At 34.5% G+C, this 19,266-nt stretch overlaps 2 pseudogenes across 2 annotated transcripts; one reads left to right on the forward strand and one right to left on the reverse strand.

The window, feature by feature from the left end:
- The first annotated feature begins 5,981 nt into the window (after positions 1 to 5,981).
- On the forward strand, positions 5,982 to 15,635 carry LOC143600003 (dolichyl-diphosphooligosaccharide--protein glycosyltransferase subunit 2-like; annotated as a pseudogene). Its single transcript, XR_013147398.1, has 21 exons — positions 5,982 to 6,032; positions 6,133 to 6,278; positions 6,732 to 6,918; positions 7,665 to 7,754; positions 7,861 to 7,926; positions 8,060 to 8,129; positions 8,885 to 8,949; positions 9,174 to 9,228; positions 9,440 to 9,442; positions 10,195 to 10,316; positions 10,414 to 10,529; positions 11,134 to 11,203; positions 11,305 to 11,406; positions 12,137 to 12,226; positions 12,309 to 12,451; positions 13,142 to 13,256; positions 13,338 to 13,421; positions 13,645 to 13,725; positions 13,976 to 14,200; positions 15,086 to 15,207; positions 15,319 to 15,635. The product of XR_013147398.1 is annotated as a dolichyl-diphosphooligosaccharide--protein glycosyltransferase subunit 2-like (transcript).
- Positions 15,636 to 16,245: 610 nt separating this feature from the next.
- LOC143600014 (11S globulin seed storage protein G3-like) lies at positions 16,246 to 18,891 on the reverse strand (annotated as a pseudogene). The gene is made up of 3 exons (XR_013147401.1): positions 18,596 to 18,891; positions 17,151 to 17,406; positions 16,246 to 17,078 (listed from the first exon to the last, which is right to left on the reverse strand). The product of XR_013147401.1 is annotated as an 11S globulin seed storage protein G3-like (transcript).
- Positions 18,892 to 19,266: the final 375 nt, after the last annotated feature.

The raw sequence follows: 19,266 nt of genomic DNA on the forward strand, positions 1-19,266 counted from the left end.
AGCGTTCATCCAACTCAGCTTGGAATTCCTTTTGACGTGCCTCCGCCCATGCCTTAACTTCATCGAGTGTTTGGCGGGGGAGTCTTGTTCGTTTCTCTAACTGGGTATCGGTGAATCCCAGTGAGCGATTATTTACTGCACTTGCCCCAGCTTGGGTAACTGGGGTAGTGTTCGTAAAATTTACTTCACTTGCCCCGGCTTGGGTAACCGGGGTAGTGTTTGTAAAAACTGTGTAGCCGGTATTCCCCCCAGTAGCTGGGGTTGTGGTTACCGGAGTTTCTTTAACCATCTTTCCAGAAGTTTGAAAAAACTGGAGAAAAATGAAGTTCTAGCTTTATGCACGGATGGCGCCAATGATGATAATATAATAACTATAATTAGAAAATAATAATAATAATATAATTATAATTTTATAATAGTAAAAATGATGTTGACTTTTTGACTTTTTCATTCCTTGAATGAATGAAAAAAAAACATCCATACCCAAAGGAATGAAAATCCTAAAAATGGAAGGAGTTTCATTCCATTTGGAATGATCCATTACATTCATGCATGGTAACCAAACATGTTTTTTTTTCATTCATTTGAAATGGCTTATTACATTCCATCTTCCATTCCTCCATAACAAACACTACCTAAATATTCGTGAGAAACTAAAGAAAAAGAACGATAAAGAAGAAAAGCAGGCGTCGATATTTTACTTTTTCCTCCCTCTTTTTCACCCTTCTTTTTTAACTTTTTCTATGTATTCGTTCTTGGTGAATACACTTTTTGTAAAATATCAATTACCCCCTAATCTTGTGAGTTGTGACTCAACGAGTCATTTCATTTTGATAAACTCGGTCTTGCTAATGCTTTCGTGATTGTTGGCCCTATGATGATCCCTGCTTATGTGTTCCACTTTGATCTCTTTACACAATGCATTCTCGAATAAAGGGGTACTATTTACGTATATGTTCGTTCCTTATGTTAAAATTGGGTTCTTCTATTTGTGCTAGCTCAATTGATGTTTTCTGAAAAACATGCTTATAACGTAAACTAAAAACAGATTGTGAGTTCGCGGGTTTATAGACACTAGTAAATAATTCATTTTGTTATGCACATATGTAATTACAGTGAGCTCATAACCAAACATTGACTTTCTTGTATGTCTCAAATCAGTCTTATCACGTAACATTAATAATAATGGATGATATGCGTTCATCTGACACAAGTGTTAAAGTTGGCGTGACCAACCATGAAAGGGGTGTCAACACAAATAGTACTACTATTAATATATTCACGACCTAATTTCAAGTTAAATGGTTATGTAATTGTGGGAACGTGCGATCTTAAGTGTAATAATATTTCAAACTCAATTATCAATATTCATGAACAAATGCATAAGATTAACTTGCTTTACCCCCCCGAAAGCAATCATGTAAAAGTGGGGTAGCGAAAACTAACTTGTTAACAAGGTTGATATGTCACGAATTCCGCAAAGTTGTCTGCAGCATGTTAGGTCTTACTTGAGTCATAAGATGCAAGTAGACACTCGTGAGATATATGGATCAAACCCTAATGCAATAATGGTGATTAAAATGACGGGTTTTCCAAGACTTGATGACATAACGACTTACAAAAGGATTATCTAATTAAGACTTGTACAGACGCTTGTTGTATGATTAAGTTTATAATGCTTTGATGAGGTTGGAGTTTGTATTTGCAAATGAGCTAACAATGTGGTTGTATATCTAACTATTTTAAGTGTTCAGTATTGCATAAAACAGTATTTTTAGCGTTTGAAAACTAGTTAAGTTGTTGGTTAACAAAAACAATTAGATCTTTTAAAACACGTTCATAACTCATTATATGATTAACGACCATTGTGTTAGGTAAATGTCATAGATTATTGGAGTCTTTAACATATTTTTATGATTTTTAGCGTTTAAAAACTAGTTATGGGGGTTAATCCGTATGTCAACACTCAACACATCACTCGTTTATATTAAGATAGCTTGTTTTCATGTACGGATGAAAGCGGAAACCCTCATGTCGATAATTCCAAACCATGGTTTTAATACTTCAAAAGTCAAAGCAATTTAAGAACAACAATATAAGCAATCATTTCACATATATATGGGGATGACCATTTGGTTTCGAGTACTGGTAATGCAGCCATAGATATTCGATACAATATACAATATTCATTTTTCAAGAAATCCGGTATCGGTATTTTTCGTATAGGTACGCCACCAACACCATATAGAAATGAGCATTTTGTAACAAGTACCGAAACCACACCATTAGATTTGGTACGTTATTCAATACCCACTTTTCTAGAAATTCCAATATATAGTTAATTAGTATTTCGACCCCCCGCAACAAGCTATAGCCGATGGTCAAATTTTGGCGATCAAGTTGATCAAGTGAAACACCTGTTCAAAAGGTGTCAACAACAGTTAAAAGCCAAGATGATATTTCCAAATCCATCTTTGCCAACCTGAAACAATACAACACACACAAAACAACTACAAATAGATACAACACAGTGAACACACATCCGAAACCAAATGGGCTGTTATAAACCAACCTAATGGTAAAGCAAATAGCCTCATATTTGGTTTATCAATCCACACTCCCAATTGCTAGTTGCTACTGCTTCATATACATTTCATATAAAATGTGTCTAACATCTAGTACAAAATCCACAATCCCAATAGTTTATTTGTGCATGGATTTAGGTTTAAAAATAATCACTTAATGCTTGCATAAGTTTACAATAAACTAAGATAGTAAAATATGGTCATGGTCTATAAAATAATGAAATGGACACCTTAGCGATAAAACTTTCTCACGATCCTAATTGGATTACTTCATACAACACCCAAAAAAAACGTATTGTTTAAAGTTGATTGATGACCGCTAGTTGCAATCAAGCTGCGCATTGCGCGCGGGAATCAATCAGTATTGGTTCGATTGGTTACATTATCATCTCGTTACGATATCAGCCTAACACAACTCAAGAAAAAATAAATAATTGGAGAAAATTAGAACCACAAAATCTATGTATTTAGTCATTCAACTGAAAATAGAATACTAACAAAGGTATGCATACTTTAAGTCTTATGTTCTAACTTGTAAAAACAAACACATCTTATCAATTTATCTATTATATTGGGACCATATTCGTTTCTGGGATGAAATCGTACACTCCAATAATGTTCTCGATGCTTAGCAACACAACGATGAACCATTCCAAGAGACACGACTTTTGATTTTGGAGGGCTTATTAACCGAGTCCAACTTCACCAATAATTGACCCGTACATACATAAAACTGTAAAAGTAATCGAGTGGTGCTTTTTTGTTACTATGAGTATATGTAGTTGAAAAATTAGCAGGTACAGAATACTTAAGATTCCTAAAGTCAGCATTCAATCAGATACCATATCAAGCACTCAAAAAACTAAACATGTAAATCAAACAATTCCCCAAATTAAACCTTAATTGTCCACAAATTAAGCCACTAAATTAGAGCATTCCCTAAATTAAGCAGAAAGGAAAACAAAACCTGATTTGTTTACAAATACACGTTCTGGGACGAAGGAAAACAGAGAAGAGCAGGCATCATTTATATGACAAACGAATCAAAGAAGAAAAATACATACCGCCAGTAAATCGCGGAAAACACATAGCAAACAAGGCACCTTTTCTGTCTTTCTTTCTCTGTCAACGAATCGTCTAGTTCTCTCGATTAGAAAACTCAGCGATAGAGTAATAGATGTGTAGAGATTGATGAAACCCTAAACTTAATGAGAACAGGCACAACGGAGTAGAATGGTGGAGGAACCTGATCGGAAAATAAGAGCGGTGGCAGGCTGGAAGCATAACTTCCTGTACTCGGTTTCCAGTGGGTATTAATATAATGAAAAAAAGCCTACACAAAGCATAAGTTACAACCCCGTTAAGCCTTAATGAGAAGAAACAGTAAATATGTGAGTTGAGAGTTTCTTGTTATTTAATATATATAATAACTAGATTTTATCCCCTTGTTATTTAACTTTTTCGTTTTCAATATTTATATATGTCTATTTGGATTTTAATTGTATTTATTGTAAGAAAGTTAATAATTAATATACTTGAGGTTTGATGATTAAATGGTTTCACAAATAGATGATAAGTTATAATCCGGTTTAAAAGCTATCTGGGTTTGGTGATACTCATTACCCGTTTATTTTATTTATTATAAAATTATTTCTTAATTATAAATAATATCTTTTTTTAAATAAAATAGGATATTAATTTTTAGTATGTCCCTATTTTATAGGATTTTCATATCAAATATTTTATGAGATTAATTTTTAATATAATGAAATGGTATAGTACCTTCGTGAATTCGGGTCAAATACGTGAGAAATCTTCATTTACAAATAAAGTAATCTGATGGCTTGAGAGAGTGGTTGTTTTATATTTTTCATTTTTTAATATTTATTTTTGAGATTTTAATTTTCTTTATTATAAAAAAGTTAATAATATACTTAGGGTTTGATGATAAAAGAGTTTCATAAATAAATCATATGTTATAACCTGTTTAAAAGCTATCTGAATTTGGTGATCTATGACCCGCTTATGTTTTTTACTATAAAATCGTTTATTAATTATAAATAATATCTTTTTCTTTTTAAATTGGATATTAAATTTTAGTATATCCCTATTTTATAGGATTTTCACATCAAATAATCGGTAAGGTTAATTTTTAATTTAATGAGATGTTATAACCCGTTTAAGAGCTGTCTGGTTTTGGTAAGACCCATACCCATAATTTGGGTTAAATCAATGAGATGCCTCCATTTAAAAATTAAACAATATGGTGGCTTCCATAAAATGGGGGGAGCGACCAAATCGCGACACCTAGGATTTTAGGGTTTTGGTTTATATATATTACTAGATTTTACCCCCCGTATTACGGGGGTTGCTTTACATTATTCATTTTTAATATTTATAAATGTATATTTGGATTTTAATTTTATTTCTCGCAAGAAAGTTAATAATTAATATACTTAAGGTTTGATGATAAAATGGTTTCACAAATAAATTATACGTTATAATCCGGTTTAAAAGCTATCTGGGTTTGGTGATACCCATTACCCGTTTATTTTTTTATTATAAAATTATTTCTTAATTATTAATAATATCTTTTTTTAAAATAAAATAGGATATTAATTTTTAGTATATCCCTATTTTATAGGATTTTCATATCAAATATTGCATGAGATTAATTTTTAATATAATGAGATGTTATAACCTGTTTAAGAGCTATCTGGTTTTGGTGAGACATTTACCTATGAATTCAGGTCAAATGCGTGAGAAATCTTCATTTACAAATAAAACAATCTGATGGCTTAAGAGAATGGTTGTTTAACATTTTTCGTTTTTTAATATTTATTTTTTGGATTTTAATTTTCTTTATTGTAAGAAAGTTAATAATATACTTATGGTTTGATGATGAAAGGGTTTCATAAATAAATGATATGTTATAACCCGTTTACAAGCTATCTGGAATTGGTGACCCATGACCCGCTTATGTTTTTTTACTATAAAATTGTTTATTAATTATAAATAATATCTTTTTCTTTTTAAATTGGATATTAAATTTTATTATATCCCTATTTTATAGGATTTTCATATCAAATAAAATTTTTAATTTAATGAGATGTTATAACCCGTTTAAGAGTTATCTGAAATTGGTAAGACCCACACCCATGAATTTGGGTTAAATCAATGAGAGACCTCTATTTAAAAATTAAATAATGTGGTGCCTTCCATAAAAGGAGGGAGCATTCCATAAAAGGAGGGAGTAACCACATCACGACACATAGGATTTCAGGGGTTTCGTTTATATATTATTATGGATAGATAGATTTCCCAAACAAGGCAAGGCAGGGGTAGAAACGTAAATTCCACGGTCTTGTCACTTGTGTGTTACTTCATTCATCATCATTCAACTGGTGTGGTCTCGCATTTGCCGTTACTTCACCGGCGATCAAATTCGTAGTATCTCAAACAAAACACCTCCATAATATTATTTATTCTTCATGGCATATAACATATACATTGCTGACTTACTTCGCAATTCGTTGTTTTTTTACAGGCAATGGCGACGAAATTAGGATTTGCCGTTTTATTACTAGCAGTGGTATCGATCTGTGACGCGGCTGCAATATTCAATCCGATCTCTGAATCTCACCGCTCTGCTGCATTGGAATTGTTTTCTCCTTCCGCTGGATCATTTTCCAGGTTACCTAAACCCTAACGACTAATTGCATGTTATTATTATTATTATTTATATTTGATTCAACAGTTTATTAGGTTTAATTTAGCTGGTAGATGTACAAGTTAATGATATGCAATTTGTTATGTATTAGCATGTTCAATTGGTCATATGCTTGATTAGCTGGTTGATGCATTGCCTATTTTCTTATCTTATTATGTAATTGAGTGAAATCTGAAAATTGTTCTGCAATATCTCTCCTTTGTATGCTTTTCTGTCTATCATGCAATGCAATATTGTTTGATAAAATATCTTCCTTTTGAAAATTGAAACAGACTCTCTCATTGGTTCTATGCCATCTAGTTAACTATACTAAAGGTTATATGTTATACCAATACGTGTCTAGTTTGATTGATTTTTAGGGTTTTATATTTTTAGTATCGTTTTCTAGACATATGATTCGGTTTTATTTGATTCAGTTTGGAAGAAGCATTTGAAGCTTTAAGGACATTTGAGGTTCTTGGAATAGAAATAAAGCCTGATTTAAAGGATTCCACTTGTAAAACTGTGGTGGATGCTCTTTCTTCAGGATCACCAAAGGATTTTTACCATGCACTACGAGTCAGTTCGGTATTAAAATGCAAGATCAGTAGAGAAGCTCTAAGGGTATGCCTATTTTTATTCTGAATAAAGTTATTTAAGTCATACTTGGGAAAGTCACTAGCATATATCTTTTTCAAATAGGCTTGTAAGTTGTGAACGAATTGAACGTTTAGTGAACCGTTTGGTGGGAAGTTTGTTTATGCTTGTTTTTTTTGAATAAGTAGACGGACTTGAACCAAACTTTTCGTTCATTTAGTTATAGGAACGAACATGAACACTTGTCTTGCTCTTTCATTTAAATTCTTTTATGTTTGTTTGCTTACGTTCATTTATGTTCGTTAATTTACATGCGTGTAAGCTCGTTTGGTTACATTTGTTAATATCTTCATTCAAAATTTTTAGGCCCATTACAATTTAGTCTAGTTTAAACATCTTGTTAAACCCCAACATTGTTGTTCATGTTCACTTTTAATTAGCTTTAGCTCACACTCGTTCATCTACGTTCGTTTATGTTTGTGAATTGTTCGCTTGTACTGTTAACAAACGAACATAAGCGAACACGGACACTTTCATTGTTTTAACGAACAAACACAAGCAAGAAAATCTTGTTCCTTGACTCCATTACTTGTTTATGTTTGATCGTTTTTTTGGTTAAAGTTAAAACGAACGAACACGAACATGCTCTGTTCTTGTTAGTTCAACTCAATTACAAGCCTATTTCCAGAGTTAGAGTTATAAATGTAATTGGTTACACATTTCTGTTCAGAATTACAGTTGTAAATGCCATTAATAACTTTTTACGTTTGTAGGGTGTTGCATTAAGGCTTAAAGATTCCATCAAAGACGCAAAGTCGCTTCTGGATTTTCATTATTCAATAGGAGGTTTAGTACTAATCAAGGTATGTAGTTTTACAACAAATTCAAGATCTTGTTTCTTTAGTGGGATGCTCTTCATGACTTCATGTATTTTTGTGTGACACAATTTCATTTTAATCAATGACGCAGGATCTAACTTCTGAAGTTGATGTGCTTCTTGAGGATTCCGATGGAATTTTTAATCTTTAAAGGTTGGTTTCTATATTATATGTTCTAGAAGTTTCTAGAGCATTCTCTCTCCCCTTCAAACACTTTTAGAATCTTCTTTTATTATTTCTAAGTAAATATCTTCAGTGAGTTGACATCAAATGGTTTTATTACTTGTTAGGATCTCAGACAGAGTGATGGAAAGTGGCGTTACAGCTCTAACAATCCTGAGTCAAGTACTTATGCAGCCGGTAAGCGTTTTTCACTTAATGGGACTGGTAGACACCTGTAAACGAACCAAATGTTCAGTTAACCGCTCAGCGGGAAGTTTATTTATATAAACGAACAAGCATGAACACAAGTTTTTGTGCATTTAGTTAAATGAACGAACATGAACACATGCTTCTTTCATTCATTTATGTTTGTGAATATTTGTTCATTTAAATTTGTATATGCCTATCCGTTCTTTACGTTCGTTTATGTTAGTTAGTTTTAGTTTGTTTCTATATCTATTCATTTAAATTGTTTAGGCATATTACAATTTAGTCTAGTTTATGAAATTTAATATATTCGACGGTTTAGTTTATGAAATTTAAATATCAATCGTTACAATTTAGTCTAGTTTTATTATTCTTTTAAGCTCAACAAATTGATGTTCACGTCCGTTTATGATCGTTCACCTATGTTCAGTTTTGTTCTTCCGTTTATGTTCATTTGTGTTCGTTTATGTTGGCGAACCCGTTCGACTATTAACGAACACATTCAGTTTCTGAACGAATGGAGACGAACAAGAAACCTCATTTGTTTAGTTGTTTGTGTCTGATCGTTTGCTTGGTTATTCATTTACATGCCTACTGGTATCTTATGGTTATTGTGATACTTGATTTTATCATATCGGGATGTCTTTCATTTCTTTGACTTTCAAAATCTTGTTAGCCACTTGTGGTTAGTCTTTAGAGGGTTGTTTTATTTAATGGCACTGATTTACTATCTTTCTTTGACTCAGGAGTAGCACTTGAAACACTTGCTGGCATTATTACTTTGAAGTCTTCAGACATTGATGGCAATCTGGTAATTTAATTACATATTCTGGTCTATATGATAGTTAATACCAAGTTTATTTACTTTTAAAGAATGTAGCTGGTTGTCTTTTGCTAAAGTCTACTACATAATTTCTGAAATATTTGACAATTTTAAGCTGTTTGGCTTTTGGTCAACTTTATTGTTTACTGATCATATCATTGATTGTTGAATAAACGTTCTCGTTTTTGTTTAATTATCATCTACTTTTGCAGATTGACGCACTGAAAACGGATGTTGTGAAGCAATTTGACAATATTAAAAAATATGGTTAGTACATGCATTGTCTTTTGCTCATTCAAGAAGCTTGCATGTTGCAGATAAGATAGAAATTGTTCTGTAATACCTGTTTATCTCATCTCACCATTTACATACAGCTACTCTTATCATTACAGATCTCCATATTCCACAAACTTTTATGTATCTATGTAAAATAAGGAAAACTTTTTGTAATATTCTAGCATGGAAGATGTCATAATAGATGGTTACGTGTATAGGTGGCAACCATGACCCATTGTTCAAATAATGGTTAACTTGGGCAAAACTAAATTGTATATAAGTTCATTTGGGTCACCTTAAATTAGTCAACAGGTCACCCTTAAATTAGTCAACTGGTCGAATTGGGTTACCTTAAATTGTCAATGGGCCAAAATGGGTTAAAAAAAGGTCCAAATGGGTTAGCACCACCCATGACCATTGTTTGTCTTTCACCTACTTTTGGTGCCGCCGCCACTTACATCTCCACCACACCCATCACTGCCACTAACACCAACACTCTACCACTACCGCCGATACCTAATTACTGCCGACTTCACCACCCACCTCCGCGGCCGCCACACCCACCACAAGCAAGGGTAGGCTGGGGATGGTGGGTGGGTGGGGGTAGTGACTAGTGGGTTAGGTGGGGGGGGGGTACTTTTTTCTAAAACAACCCATTTTAAGTTTTCACCTGTTTACATCTTGGTCATAACTGTTTTGACCCAATTAAATTTATACTTTTCAAAACAGCCTGTATTGACACGGTCACACGGATCATTTTGCTTTGAACCCGCCGAACTCATTTTGCTTAGAACTTGTTCTGACCCGAAATCGCTTTGACTCGTAACCCAAACCCGCTCGACAGTTTGCTAGGCCTAGTAACGTGGTATAATAATGCATTGCAGTCTGATTCTACTAGCTAATTCTTGTACAGAGGATCCTATTTCTTTAGCTATATTTTTTTTTGCATTTTTGTAGATGGGGCCCATTATTTTGATGATCAATATGCTGATACAAGTGGACATCAAGGTCCTGTTTCAGCCACCTCATCAGTTGTTCGTGGATTGACATCTTTGGCTTCCGCTTCCGGAAGTTTAAATGTGTGACACGGTCTTATTATTTTGCTGCGGGTCTTGTTTGTTTTTTACAGTTAATTTTGACCATTTGACTTTAATCTCTTTGTTTGATTGATTGCAGATACCCGGGGACAAGATATTGGGTCTGGCAAGATTTTTCCTTGGCATTGGAATCCTGGGCAGTGGCAAAGATTTATATCACCAAATTGACGCTTTAGCGTGTTTAGATCAAAACAGGCAAGTGGTTTTGTGATCATTGGATGTTATTTCATGAACATTTATTTTTGAATCTATAGGTGGTTGAATGGGTGGGTTCGACCAAACCATATTCGTAACTGGAAAAAACCGATCGAATTGTAAGTTCGGTTTCGATTCGACAAATCTTGCTTATTCAGATAACGGAACTGATTGCCGAATTTAATCGAATAAACTGAATAACAACCGTTTTAATTGGATAACCGGGCCGATTATCAAAGTCAATCGAAAGTATTAACCGGTTTAATCGGATAACCAACCGAATAAAGCGGTTGAATTCGGTTAAAGACATTTCTAATTCGGATTGGTTCGGTTCTCGGTTAGGGCCAAAAGAAAAAAAAAATAAAAAACCGTATAGCCGAGTATACCGATATCCAACGCGATGAACACTTCTAGGTAACTGGTCAAAACAGGTCTGGTTGACCAAAAAACCTTTGTCCATCATTTTTTTTATTTAGATAATATGATATAAGGCTATAAAATAATTTGAATCAAAGAGGACTCCTGAGTCTTTTGACTTTTTACCTTTTACTTGAATACATCCACACATTAGTTTTACTGGATGTTAAGAAGCTCTATGGTGCAGGGTGTTGGTTCCTCTTATTTTATCACTTCCTGCTAGTGTCCTTTCGATTACCAGCCAAGACAAACTTAAGGTTTGTTGATTCATTTATTTCATCTTATATTTTTTAAATTAATTATTTTATATTTTAGGTTATGGCTCCAGATTCTCACATATCCTCTGTTTTGTTTACAGGTTAAAGTGACCACTGTGCTGGGATCTACCACACCTCCTTTATCAGTAAAACTCATGCAAGTTTTCAGCCCTGGATCAAAGGACGCTTCAATCATTAATCAGGTAGCTACTAATATTATTACTCTAAATCATTTGTTTATATTAATGCTGCAGCTATGTATCAGTAGGGATGTAAACGAACCGAACAAGACCTTGTTCGTGTTTGTTTGTTTAGTGTTTATCGGACAAACAAATGGTTCATGACCACATAACCAAATGGGACTTCTTGTTTGCATTCGTTCATTGAGGAAATGATTTTGTTCGTGTTTGTTCGTTAATTTCATAAACGGACACATATCAATTTGAAAGTAAAAAACCAGCATTCTTATACTCAAGTATTAAACATAGTTATCCAAAATAAGTATAAGTTTAAGTAAGTGACATTTTATCTCAATTACTTCGACATAATAGTTATAAATGTAGTATAAAAGTTAATGCGGTATAAACTAATTAGAAGTATTAAAAGTTAAAATGTTAGGATAATAAATTAAAGTTTGTAAAATATAAAAAAAAGTTTTAATGACTGAACGAAAAAGATTGAACCTTAACGAACGTAAATGAACGGTTATAAATGAACACATTACCTAACCTACACGCACACAACTGAACGAACGCGACCTATGTTCATGTTTATTCATTTAATCAATCGAAAGTATTTCTTGTTCATGTTTGTATTTACTAAACGAACAAACGTAGGTGAACTCTCGCCGAATGGTTCGCTGAACGCGGTTTGTTTACAACCCTATGCATTATTTTATGAAAATTTAAGTTCTGATATTTCCTCTGTTTTCAGGAACTCAAGTTTGACCATAAAGAAGCGGTCCATATCTTGGATGCTTTGCCGGCAGGTGTTGACATTGGGCAATATGTTTTTGCTTTTGAGGTACTTAGTATTTTCTGCTTTATAGCAAATTACCGTTCTAACAAATCATCTATCACCTTGAATTATATTTTCTGTTTTTTAGATTGTGTTATCAGATCCAGAATATAAAAAAGTTTATGTAGCTGGTGGAAGAACAAAGGTGCCAATTTATGTTACAGGAGTTGTTAAAGTTGAAAATGCCAAAGTTGAAGTACTTGATGGTGACAGCGTAGAGGCTCAACAGAAGTATGCTATTTTATTTGAAATGTTTTCTCTACTCGAAATTGGCTTGTTCTAAAACGAGCCAAGCTTAGGTGAGCCGGATTGGTTTGTAAATGAGCCAAGGCTCGTCGGCTCATTTGTCAGGCTCATTTTGCCGGCTTGCGGGCTCATTTAAGTTAAAGACCGAGTTTTAATATATATGTAAATTGCAAGTCAAAAGTATAACTCAAATTTTTTAATATATAAAAATACATTTTGTACTTTTTTAGTTGGGCTTAAAAATAATTTTTTTGTTTTCTTTTTGTATCCATCAACATGTGTAGAAATATAAAAATATTTAAAAAAGATAATTAAACGAGCTGGCTCAACGAGCCACAATCCGGTTCGAGCTTTTTATGAGCCGAGCTCAAGCTCAACATGTCAACAAATTAAGATGAACGAGCCTAGCCGAATCCTCTCGATTTGTAACGAGGCGAGCCTGAGCACAATCTGGGTAAACTGGCCGATCAAGCCAAGCTAGACCGGCTTGTTTATCTTAACGAGCTGAAACTGGGTTTGGGCCAAAATTATTTTTGGGTACATGCCAGGTTCACTTGAAACACTTTGTCTATAATATATTTATTTATATCTAACGTTGAACATGATTTAACAAAATCATGTTCTTCAATAATAATCTAATTGTTTTTATTCAGTTTGGGTTTTTTAATTAACTAGGCTTGATTTACCTGGAAAGAAGAATGATGTGGCACTGACAGCAAATCATCTTCAAAAGCTTCGTGTATCCTTTCAGTTAACAACCCCACTTCAAAACCCATTCAAACCTCACCAGGTCTCTAATAAGCCCCAAACACTCTTTTATATCTTTAATTGTCTTCTTTATGCTTATTATGTAAGTGTTGTCTACTTACAGGCATTGTTGAAGTTGAAACATGAATCTGAAGTTGACCATATTTTTGTTGTCGGGAACTCCGGCAAGCTGTTTGAGCTAACACTGGTCAGTCGTTTAACTTAATTTATTTGACCTGTTTTTTTTGTTGAGTCTTTTAATTTACCTATTTGACCTGTTTGAGATAGGGTACAGCCCAGATCAACCCGTTTCTATGTAATTGGTTTAAACTGTCTATCTCTATAAACATCTTATCTAGAAATTTAACAATGTTTTGTCATACTTTGGGCATAATATTTACACTATACTTACTCTACATTATCTGTTGCAGGATTTTCTGGGACTTGTTGAGAAACTCTTTTATCTCTCTGGGAAATATGACATGGAGTTGACCGTGGGTGATGCCGCGATGGTAAATGCTTTATTCCTTTAATGATCTTAGGTTATACATATAGCTTTTTAGGTTTTACATACTACACGAAGGTTATTTATATATTAAATCATGTATGGAGGTTTTACTTTTTAAAATTTGTGTACATGATGATAAGAATCTATCAGAAATATAAAAAGTATTATATAAGCACCTCATGCCTTACGTACATGATGCGCGCGTCTTTGGTTACATTAACCAGTCGTTATTTAAGCTGAATTCTGTTTCTCAGGAGAACTCTTTCTTACAACCTCTTGGCCAAATTGAGTTGGATCTACCCGCTGCACCTGAAAAGGCAGCCCGCCCGCCTTCAGAACCCGTTAATCCTTACTTGAGATATGGGCCCAAGCCCGAGATTGCTCACATATTTAGACCCCAAGAGAAACGCCCTCCTCAAGAACTCTCTTATGCTTTTGCGGGTCTAGTTTTTGTTCCGTTTTTGGCATTTTTGGTCGGTGTAAGTAATTTATCTGAGATCCCACCTACTAAATTAAACATATGATTAGGGATGGTACAAATGCGCTGGTTGGGAAGCGAGGGGTGTGCATGAAAACGCGAAACCGATCTGTGACTGGAAAAATCAAACACAAACAAAAACCGATGGGCTGGTTTTATGTTTTTCTAAAAACCAAAATTTCAATTCGGTTTCGGAATTGTATGTTGTTAAAACCGAAAAAAACCGGACCGAATCATATTTGTTGATATTTTTTTTTAATTTTGAGTTTTTAGTAAATTATAATAACTTAATAATTAATTATTAATTAGTGTGATCCAAATATTTTTGTCCTTATATATAATAATAAATTAATCATTAATTAACAAAAAGATTTAGGTCCAACTTTATTATTTTGAGGCCGATTTTTTAATTTTTTTATTGTTTTTTATTTTTTGACCATTCAAAAATTTCAAGTCAAAATGGTAAACCGCAAAAACCAAATCCGAAAAAACTTATCCAAACAGTTGCAAATTTATGGATTTTTATTTTTAATTTTGAATGTTAAGTAATTTATAAGAAGTTAACTAATAGTGTAAACCAAATATTTTTAGGCCCAAGTGTATACAAATAAATTAATTATTAATCAACAAAAAGATATAGGCCTGACTTTATAACTTTAAGCCAATTTTTTTTTCGTCCCAAAAATTTCAAGCCCAAATGTAAAACCAAAAAAAACCGAAACCAAAAGTGAAAACTGAAAAGATTGAAACCAACAATTTTCAAAGCTCGAAAACCATGCGTACCCTGTAATGCATCAAGACATAATTGGTTAAAATAATGTTTTTTAGCTCGTGGTGGAATGGTTCGGGCTGAGTACTAATTGCAAGATTCTCAATTGTTTTACAGCTGTTACGTCTTGGCGTAAACACGAAGAACTTCCCTACTTCAACTGTACCTGCCACATTCGCCATCTTATTCCATGGTGGCATTGCAGCGGTTCTTGGCTCTACGTGCTTTTCTGGTTAAAGGTTTGTTTCCAATTTATACAAAAACGTGCAACTCAGACTATTTGTTTGGTAATGTATCAGACGGCTAAAAAGTTGGCTCTAATGTGATATACTTGTTTCTTGTTTATGCAGCTTGATCTTTTCACCACATTGAAAACATTGGGAGTTTTGGGGATGTTCTTGATGTTTGTGGGACATAAGACACTCTCTCACCTCGCTTCAGCATCAGCGAAGGTAAAATCCGCTTGAAGAAACAACAAACCAAATTGTTAATTCTGAAACAGGAATTCAGATTAGCATCAACTGTTGAGTTATGTTGTTCGTGGTAATCAGTTCTTGATAGTTATCGACAAGTAGAGTTGGTATTTTGTAGATTTTGTTTTACTTTTAAATTATGAGTTGTTTAGTAGAATTACCAAGACCTATGAAATGCTGCATTTTATGGAATCCCGACCTTAAAGAGTGTTGCATTTTACGGAGTTGTGACTTATGAAACGGTGCTTTTCACATGATCTCGATTTATAATAATGCTGCATTTTACAGGATCCTGACTTGTGAAATGCTGCATTTTATGAAATCTGACGAGTTAAACCTAATAACATTGTTCGCGTATTTCTGAGCATGGGTTCCACTCGTTGGCCTGGCTTAGGTTTTTATTTACTTTCCTTGTTGATCAAGTTGTATATTCTGGCCAAGGTGCTATGCATGAGAGTATTGTAATAGAAATTTTTTAAGTTGTATTCCATAATTATTATAAAGTGAGTTCATCCGGTTATCGTGTGTTTATCGATTCTTTGACTTGAATTGGTATAAGAGCTATTCAAGAATCCTTGATCGATTTTAATCATCCGCCCTCCGCGGAGGGAGATCAGCAGCCGTCAAGTGACAATAGCCATAATGCGAGTTATTTGCTACATTAGACAATAACCAAAAGATAGATAATATTTTATTTAGGTGACTGCATATGCATACATTAAGCTCTTATTACTCTTAGATTATCATACAACTCTCTTAACATCTATTATTCTTCAAGCCGTAAAACAATCTTCAACACTTCATTCAAGCGGAAGCCCTTTTCTGCTGGCCCTGAAAGTAACTTGGGTTAAACAAAACCGTCTCCCGCTGGCTAAACTTGAGTCGATGAGCCTGCTCTTTAGACAACTGATACGAGTTCGCCACCACATCCAGCAGCAAGCTCCTGATCGCTGATACACGACCCACAAGGTTTACTGTCTTAGCATTATCATTGGTCTTGAAAGAAACCCATCTGCCCCCCTTTTTCACCGCCTCTCTTAACCACTGCGAAGTTTTGCGGGACCACCACCACCTGTCCCTTAGGAATGTCACCATCGAAAATCGAGTTTCCTTCGTTGTTAACAATCTGTACCCACAAGCTCCCATTGGTTATGTAGAGAAGAGTATGGGTGTCAACGGTCCAGTGTGGGGACTGAGTTGCATTCGGATAGAGCTCACCTCCCTCCACACTGAGTTGAAGCTGCTTGAGAAGAGGGAATTTGAAGCTGTTGAAGTTTGCAATCCGTCCTGCTTGCGGGTTTACGAAATCCGCATGGGAAAGGTTGTCAATGTTTTCTTTCACCTTCAAACCGCAAATGGTTTCCTCAAGACCGTTGCTTCCGGTTCCTTGGTAATATTCGGGTTGCTGTCGTGGCTGGATTATTTGAATATCTTGTCCAGCATTAACAATGTGACCTCTCTGGTCGTTCTGTCCTTGAATCTTCTCTGCGGTCTCTCTGTCGATGTTGAACACTCGGGCTATGAGCTCGACATCAAAAGTGATGAAGATGTTGCGGTTGTTCTGATACTGTTGCTGGTGGCGACGTTCTGGCTGGGTCTGTGCTTGAGGGTTTCCAGCCAGGAAGAATCTCTGAAACGTTATTTATTCAAATTAGAATCTTTTATCAATAACTCTTATTGTGATGTATATATTATTATTTATCCTACATCTTTCATCAAGCTGGTTATCATTGTTCTGAGTGTCCAAGAAGACAACCACCACAAGTTCGGTATCACCGTTGTTATGAAGCCAGTGAGCTGCTCCGGCGGGGATGGCAATCACGTCACCCGGGTTTAAGTACTCTACTTTTTGGTGACGATCATGAAACTGGAACTGCTGGTGTCCTCTACGGTCGAACTGTTGCTCCGGAGAGTATTCGTAGGTTTCCGGACATCCCGGCAATATGACCCCTTGAATACCCTGACCTGTAAATAAATACAAACAGTTTTTAGCATATATAGAAATGTACATAGAAATAATCTATGTTAACGCTAAAAGTAATTATTACAATACACCTTTTTAAGGATTTTTTTTTTTTGAAAGGGGGGGCTAAATTACAATTAATCATTTGGGAGGCTGGAAAAATATTTATTTCAAAAAGAGGGTTGCCTCCATTTGTAATGACGGAGAGTTTTAAAAATATAGGAGTGTCGGAGTTACGTCGGAGAATGTAAGAACTCTCCGCCATTCTTAATGGTGGGGACTGCAACAGTATCTCCCATCTCTTTCTAACAGAGGGGAGTCTAGAAAAGTTATCTCCCCTCCATTTGTAACAGTGGGGAGTCTACAAAATGATTTTTTTATACAAAAGTTTTGAATACTGATGCTACTTTAAAATTTGAAGTTCTGCAAAACTATTTTGTAATGTTTTTAAATTTCAACCATCAAAATCTTGAACCACCTGCTTTGAAGATAGATATATCTCATGTATGAACCTCATTTTAAAACATCGTTTCATGCGTTGCAAAGTACTCACGTAAAAGAAATTAGTCAAGAAAAAATGTTAGTTAAGAAATCACGTGTGGCGACTAAAGAAATACACACAAAGTTTACAAAAAACTGTTTTGTAATATTGTTTTTAAATTTTCAGCTTTTAAAATCTTGAGCCATGAACTTTTGTAAGATTAATTTAAATTTAAGTTAAAAAGATTCTCCTCTTTTTGCAAACTTCATGCCGTTACATATAGAGGGGAGATAACTTTTCCAGACTCCCCTCCGTTAGAAAGGGAGGGGAGATACTTTTGTAATCCCCACCATTAAGAATGGTGGGGAATTCTTACATTCTCTGACATAACTCCGACACCCCTATATTTTTAAAACTCTCCGCCATTACAAATAGAGGCAACCCCCCTTTTGAAAAAAAAAAATTTTCCAGCCCCCCAAGTGATTAATCCTTGTAATTTAGCCCCCCTTTCAAAAAAAATTCCTTTTTAAGTTATTATTACTCTATAATTTTCGAATCAGAGTAATTATTACTTTAATTTTTTTGGTGTAATTACTCTATTTCAAAACTACGAAGTAAATTATTAATAATTACTCCACTTATAACTTCATTTGTATCAGATTGCACGATAATTATTATTTAATGATATTATTAGAGATGTGTATACATACCACTTTCGATGAAGGACAAGATGGGGACGCTAACGTATGAAGGCAAAAAGAGTCCACCAGGCAGAATTGTGTGTCGAACAAAATCGACACCAGCACACCGGAGCAGTGGGTTATTGGTGTCCCAGACCTCGGTGCGCTTCAGATTTGATAATGTCAAAGGACAGGAACGGCTCGACTTTTTGAAACTGACACTGGTTTTGTTGCTGTTTCTGGTGGCGGGCGAGGCAAGTGGTGGTAAGGAAGAGGGAGAAAGCTAAAAGCAAACAAGCTTTGGATGCCATTATATTGTTTGTAGTGTGAAGTGGAATGTGATTGGTGAATAGGTGTTGTGAAATAAGCAGGGCGTTATAGTGAAAGAAGATGAAGGGAGTGACATTTTAGCCATGAAAAGATCAACACTTGGATGTGATATAGAGGGAAATGTGAACAAGTGTGGTTGTATTCATGCATATGCATGCATGGTGAGTGGTCTATGGTGATGCTTTTCATGTATAACTGGACCCGCGATGAACATTAATTAACAAGGAACCATATGTAGAGGCTAGATTCCTTTTATTTGTATTGGTAAATTTGAATTTTTTTATACCTAACTAGGTTATTGACCCGTGTACGACATGGGTGAATATATAGAAGTTGTCAAGTACATACATATAATTTCAAACGACAAGATA

Source organism: Bidens hawaiensis, unplaced genomic scaffold (genome assembly GCF_021521415.1).
Source record: "Bidens hawaiensis isolate Kalapana, Puna unplaced genomic scaffold, B.hawaiensis_p1.1 tig00001960_1, whole genome shotgun sequence".
NCBI lineage: Eukaryota > Viridiplantae > Streptophyta > Magnoliopsida > Asterales > Asteraceae > Bidens > Bidens hawaiensis.